The 6,074-nt window shown below is 50.4% G+C and overlaps 1 pseudogene; it reads right to left on the bottom strand.

Annotated features, from left to right (window-relative positions):
- Positions 1–4,604: 4,604 nt before the first annotated feature.
- LOC129403515 (pygopus homolog 1-like) lies at positions 4,605–5,851 on the bottom strand (annotated as a pseudogene).
- Positions 5,852–6,074: the final 223 nt, after the last annotated feature.

Genomic DNA, 6,074 nt, shown 5'->3' with positions numbered 1-6,074 from the left:
TCAGGAAGAAATTATTTCCTGTAAAATAGATAGGGCCATTAGAGTGAGACTGAAGTAGGTGACAGAAGTTCTGCTTTGGGAGGCAAGTCAACTGTGAGATAATTTTAAAGGGATTGATTGTTGGAACAACATACATATTCAATCATGAATATCTCTGTAACTTTGTACTTCATGATAATTCAATAAAAATACATTTAATTAATTAATTTTTAGAGAAAGCTTAATAGCTGCAGTGCATCCTTTGCACACAGAAAGCCCGGATTTCATCCATACCACATTTGGTCCCTAGCGCACTGCTTGCTTGAAGATCAAGCAAGGAAGAGTCCCTGAATACTTCTTAGTGTGGCTCCAAATAATCAAAAAATAAGAATTTAAAAAATATTCTTGTTCATTGCTAAGCAAGTTCCCTGCAGAAGCTCTCAGCTGGATGCAGGGGGACAGGCCAGCTCTGTTGTATAAATTCCTGATTCTACTGACATAAAAGTTATGGATTAAATGTTGTGCCCCTAAAATATATGTATGTTGGGGCTGGAGAAATAGTAGAGAGGATAGGGTTCTTGCCTTGCATGTGGCAGATCCAGGGTCAATCCTCGAATGCCATATGGTCCTCTGAGCACACCAGAAGCAACACCTGAGTGCACAGCCAGGAGTAATCCCTAAGCATCACTGGATATACACCTTCCCCCAAATTGTTAAAACATCGCACCAACAATCAAGAATAAAAGCTAAGGCATTTAAGAGGTAGATGAGATAAAATAAAATTGTAAGTGTGGAGCCCTCATGCATAAAATTAGTGCCCACCTAAGATCATAAGAGAGCTTGATCTCTTTCCCTCATCTCTCCCATGAGAGAGAACAGTGTCTGGACTGGAGAGTTAGTACAGAGGGTAAGTTACTTGCTTCTCCTGTGCTGAACCTGGTTGAATTCCCAGAATCCCTTATTGTCTCCCTAGCCCTACCGGGAATGATCTTTACTCCAGGAGCTAGGATAAACCTGAGCACCGTTGAGTGTGACCCCAAAGTAACAAAAGAAATCAGTGCCCTGAAATGAAGAGGGGAAGTCCTCACCAGAACCTGACATCTTGGGTTTCCCAGCCTCCACCACTGTGAGAAATGATTTTTTGTTGGTTATAAACCACTCATTTTATAAGATTCTTATAACAGTACCCAAAGCAGATAAAGACAATGATAACATCATGGAGTTCTAGCCTTTTTGCACAGTTGGGATTAAATCAAGGTAACTCGTATGTCATATAGACATTTCACACATCTAGATATAAATTCCACATATTCCACATGACAGAAGAGTACAGGGACGGACTAGGTGTTCAGTAAATGCCATCATTCCCATCATGATCCGAGGGCTCATACCTCTGCCCAGGTGTGCTCTGAGACTCTAATGACCTTCTCCACTTTTGCCATCTTGTAAATTGCTTTCAATCATCCCGTAACTCCACTGTCTGCCTTCTTTTCCTCAGGGCTCCCAAAGAGTTTGGTATCTTCTGCAAACATTAACCTCCCCATGGACTTAGGAGGTTTTTAAAACCAGAGAGGATGTTTAAAACTAAATGAGCAAACCCATTTGACCCAGCAATACCACTGCTGGGAATATACCCCGGAAAAGCAAAAAAGTATAGTCGAAATGACATCTGCACTTATATGTTCATTGCAGCACTGTTTACAATAGCCAGAATCTGGAAAAAAATACCCGAGTGTCTGAGAACAGATGGCTGGTTAAAGAAACTTTGGTACATCTACACAATGGAATACTATGCAGCTGTTAGAAAAGATGAAGTCATGAACTTTGCATATAAGTGGATCAACATGGAAAGTATCATGCTAAATGCAATGAGTCAGAAAGAGAGAGATAGACATAGGAAGATTGCACTCATCTGTGGAATATAAAATAACAGAGTAGGAGACTAACACCCAATAAGTACCAGGAGGTTTGCTCCATGGCTTGGAAGCCAGCCTCACATCCTGGGGGAGCAGGCAGCTCAGATAGAGAAGGGAACACGAAGTAAAATGTGATTGGAAATCCCGCGTGGGAAGGGAGATGCATGCTGAAAGTAGACTAGAGACTGAACACGATGGCCACTCAATACCCCTATTGCAAACCACAACACCCAAAAGGAGAGAGAGAACAAAAGGGAATACCCTGCCACAGGGGCTGGTTGGGGTAGTGGGGGATGAGATTGGGGTGGGAGGGATGCTGGGTTCATTGTTGGTGGAGAATGGACACTGGTGGAGGGATGGGTTCTCGAACATTGTGTGAGGGAAACACAAGAACAAAAATGTGTAAATCTGTAATTGTACCCTCAAGGCGATTCACTAAGTAAAAAAATAATATATAAAAAAGAAAATTAATAATATGGGCAAATCATGTCTTTTCTTCGCTAAGGGTACAGCTTTTTTAGATATTGATGAATAACTATAGATTCTAAGATACTTTCACTTTCTAAACTTCATTCAATAAATTACTTATCTACCTAAACTTTTAGTTACTGGTAAATGATGTCATTTTATTGAAAACATTTGTATTAGGCAAACAAAGACGTGTTCATTGACTAGAAGGCAACAGGAATTGTACTTAGGACCTCAAACATACAAGGCATATATTTGACCACCTAAACTAGCTCCACACTCCCTTTTCGTATACTTTTATCTCCTATGAATAGTGCTTTATATTTTTCTTGATTAATCTCACCAAATATTTTTCTATTTTATTTGACCTTATGTATAGCTGAAACTTTGGCATTTTGTTCTTTATTAAATATTTGAAACATTAAAAAAAACAAAAAACTAAATGACCAAAGGATATCTATAGTTTAGGACACCATGAGATATGGTTTGGGACATGGTTCCTGCCTAGACCTGAATCTCTGGTGTGCAGAGCACTCTCCATGCTCCAGAAGGCCTCACTAGAAAGTTTTTGCACTCCTTCTAGTGCCTCAACTCGCCAGGGAGAGCAGTATCATTCTAGAGGGTACACAATCTGAACAAAATTTCATGGACCCAGGTCACTATTTCTTTCCTTTGCAGTGCCTGATAGATAGCTGCACAAGGACCTGGGGACTCGATTCTTGAGTTCTCTGGGAGTGCATAACTGGGTCCTGCTTCCAGGAGAAAAGCCTGGTGCAATTCTACTACATACATGGGGACTACTACTAGCCATCAAACAATTTCATTCTGTGTCAAATTGCCATGTTGAGAATTATGGGTGAACTACTAAGTGTAGCCTGACTTCACCAACCTACTCTTTTCTCCTCACTGGGCAATCACTATAAAATAGTAACTACACTTAGTCCCGATTTCCTCCTTATTGCAGATTATAAAAGAACCAGGCTGTTATCTTCTGTTTATTACAACAGACCCTCCCTTCCCCTCCCCTAGACAGCTGCCCTGCCTCCCCCCAACCCAGCCTATAGAAAAATGACAAACTCAAACCACTTGCCCCTTTATCCTTTAAAATTCCCAATGGCTGCAAGCACTCGCTGGGACCCCAAGTAACATAGCTGCTCTCTTCAAGAGCCAGCTATATTACTTGGGGTCCCAGCGAGTGCTTGCAGCCATGTCTCCAGACTGTGAATTAAGCTTTTGCCCCATGCCAGCTAAAGGGGGAAATATACTCCTTCCTTGGTTTTTCTTCCCTCCTGGGAGGAAGCGGTATGGTGTCTGCTATATTATAGAACTTTTAAAGAGGTATGGTGGCTTGGGGGGCGTGGGGGGAAATGTGTTTTGAACTTGAAACATCGGGGTGGTGCCGGCTTGAGCTCCACTGAAAGCTGCTTTGCTGCTTTCGACCAGGATCCAGAACCAGCTATTTTACTTGTTTTTTTTTTTTTTTTTTGCTTTTTGGGTCACACCCAGTGATGTCCTGGCTTTGCACTCAGGAATTGCTCCTGGCAGTGCTTGGGGGACCATATGGGATGCCAGGGATCGAAGGGGTCGGCTGTGGCTGCGTGCAAGGCAAACGCCCTACCCGCTGTGCTATTGCTCCGGCCCAGCTATTTTACTTGGGGTCCCAGCAAGTGCTTGCAGCCATGTCTCCAGACTGTGAACTAAGCTTTTGCTCCATGCTGCTCCAGGAAGGGAAATGATGCAATTTCCAACTTAAATCAGAAATCCTAAACGCCCCATCCTCTGTTCTATCTCCCCAGCCCCCCCTTTCACACTTTCTCAAGCATCTTCATGGACATTAGTTCCATGGGAAGGGAGCAAATAAAGACAGGACAAACTTGGCACTAGTCAGGAAGCACAGGAGAAAAGACAAATCAGAGGGCAAAAAAAAAAAAATCATCTTTCCGTGTGCCTCTTTTTTTTTGGGGGGGGGGGTCTTGGGTCACACCGGGCGATGTACAGGGGTTACTCCTGGCTCTTCACTCAGGAATTACCCCTGGCGGTGCTCAGGGAACCATATGGGATGCTGGGATTAGAACCCGGGTCGGTCGCGTGCAAGGCAAACGCCCTACCCGCTGTGCTATTGCTCCAGCGCCTCAGTGTGCCTCTTAAAAAAATAAAAAGAAACAGCCCAATCCCCAAGTCCTCATCCCCCGCCCCGCCCCGCCCCGCGCTGGGAGCGGCGGGGGGACCCTCGCGCCCCGGCTACGCGTCGCTGGTCCCCGTGGGCCGTCCGAAGGGCTCGCGCGTGGGCCGCAGCTGCACGTCGTCCTCGGCCCTGCAGGCGTCGCAGCCCCACACGGAGGCCGCCTCGGCCGTCAGCAGCCCGTAGTAGGCTTTCTCGGTCATGCCCGTGCAGATGCGGTGGAACCACTTGGGGCACGACACCTCACACTGGTCGTCCTTTGACGTCGTGCGTGCAGATGACGCAGGGGTACACGGGATCGGGGGGCGCGGCGTAGGGCCGGGCCTCCCTTGTCGGCGGCGGCCCAGGGCGTTCCGGGCGGTTGCTGCTGCTGCTGCTGCTGCGTCCCGTTGGCTCATCGTCGTCGTCCTCCTCCTCCGTGCACCGCCTTGGCCTGGGGGGCGGCGGCGCCCACCCGGCCCGAGCCCTTGAGCTCCAGGAGGCTCGGGGGGGCCTCGTCCAGGTGCGGGCCGGCCTGCGCCGCGGGGGTCGGGGACAGGCTTTTGGGGGCTCCCTGGGCGGCGAAGTCGGGCTTGCCGGGGGGCGCCTTGGCCGGTTCGAAGGCGCCCGCGGGCGGGAGGAACGCCTGGTGGGGGTCCACCAGGGGCGACGCGAGGCTGGAGTTGCTGCCCGGCGGCGGCCGCGGCGGCGCGAAGCGGGGTGCCAGGTCCGGGGTGGGCACCTGGCCCCCCGGAAGCGGCGCGAAGCCCTCGGCGGGCGTGGGGCGGAGGTGCTGGCTGGGTAGGCTGGCATGCTGGCTCAGCGCGCCGGCGTAGGGGGGGCTTCCGAAGCCCGGACTCTCCGGGGGTCCGAAGTTGAACGTGGACGCGCAGTTGAAGCCCACGCCCAGCGGGTTCCGGGGGAAGGGTTGCGGCTGGTTCCTGTGAGAGTAGGGCGCGCAGTAGGGGCCAGACAGCCTGGGGTCGCCTGCAGGGGCATCCTGAACGTGCCGTAGCCGCCGAAGCCCGCGTAGCCGGGGCCCAGGTACGCGCTGGACGCGGGCACGGCTGTAGGACAGGGCGCTGTAGTTGTCATCGAACGGGTTCGTCGCCAGAGTTTGGGTTTGATGGTGGCTCGTACTCCGACAGCGGGGGGTGGGGGGGGGTGAGGGGGGGAAGAAGGCCCCTGTGCAAATATTTGTCTTGCGCTTTTTCTTATTTGGACTTCCAAGCTGTACACCTGTTTGTCCTCCTAAAACAAACAGTCCACTATCGCCACTTCGAACTCTCTTCAGCGCGATGGGCTCCTTGTCCTGTTCCGCGGACATCACCGACGGCCTGGCATGACTCCCCCCAGGCCGCGGGAGTCGGGTCTCTTCGATGCGGCGCCGGCGGCGGCTCCTCCTCCTCCTCCCGCGCGCGGGGCCGCGGCGGCGGCGGCGGCGGCATCGGGGCGATCCCGGGGGACGCGGCGCGGCCGGGGCGCGGGAGGCGCGGGGGGCCTGGGCCGACTTTGCAAAGTTTGGCGGCTGGACAAGGCCTCGGGGCGGC

This window comes from Sorex araneus, chromosome 3 (assembly GCF_027595985.1).
Source record: "Sorex araneus isolate mSorAra2 chromosome 3, mSorAra2.pri, whole genome shotgun sequence".
NCBI lineage: Eukaryota > Metazoa > Chordata > Mammalia > Eulipotyphla > Soricidae > Sorex > Sorex araneus.
Note: the sequence above shows the minus strand (reverse complement) of the source record. Positions and strands in the feature narration are given on the sequence as shown.